This window comes from Vigna radiata, chromosome 11 (genome assembly GCF_000741045.1).
Source record: "Vigna radiata var. radiata cultivar VC1973A chromosome 11, Vradiata_ver6, whole genome shotgun sequence".
Classification (NCBI taxonomy): domain Eukaryota; kingdom Viridiplantae; phylum Streptophyta; class Magnoliopsida; order Fabales; family Fabaceae; genus Vigna; species Vigna radiata.
The window spans coordinates 4227178-4227679 of NC_028361.1; positions in this window are offsets into that span (position 1 = coordinate 4227178).

Genomic DNA, 502 nt, shown 5'->3' on the forward strand with positions numbered 1-502 from the left:
CGCCAAAATGTTACGGTGTAAATTTACTGGGACCGAAGTACTAACCTCGATGACGTCGTCTTCTGCGTTTCTGCCCGCTTCTCCCGATTTCGGACCGTACGTCTTCACGTTGACCTCAGCCGTCCGGTGATCTTCTAGTCTTGACCGAGGGGGGGAGGTACCTGAAAAGGCACTCCGACGCTCAAGTTAGGCGTGAATAGAGAATTCTCTGTGGGAGAGAATTGATAAGATGAGAGATATGCTGTATGAACTGTGAGTGAAGTGTATTCAGAGAGTGTACCTTGTTTGGAATCCTCTGGCCTTTATTTATAGGCTTTGGATTGATATAATATTAACAGCAATAACAGTAATATAAACAGAATAAAATATAATCTTACTTGACATATCTCTGTTATAATATCTTCGCAAGATATATCTGGTGAATATATCTGAATGATATATTTTTATGAATTGGGCCTTGAGCCCAGTGAGAATGTGGCGCTATAGTGGGCTGCTTGTCCAC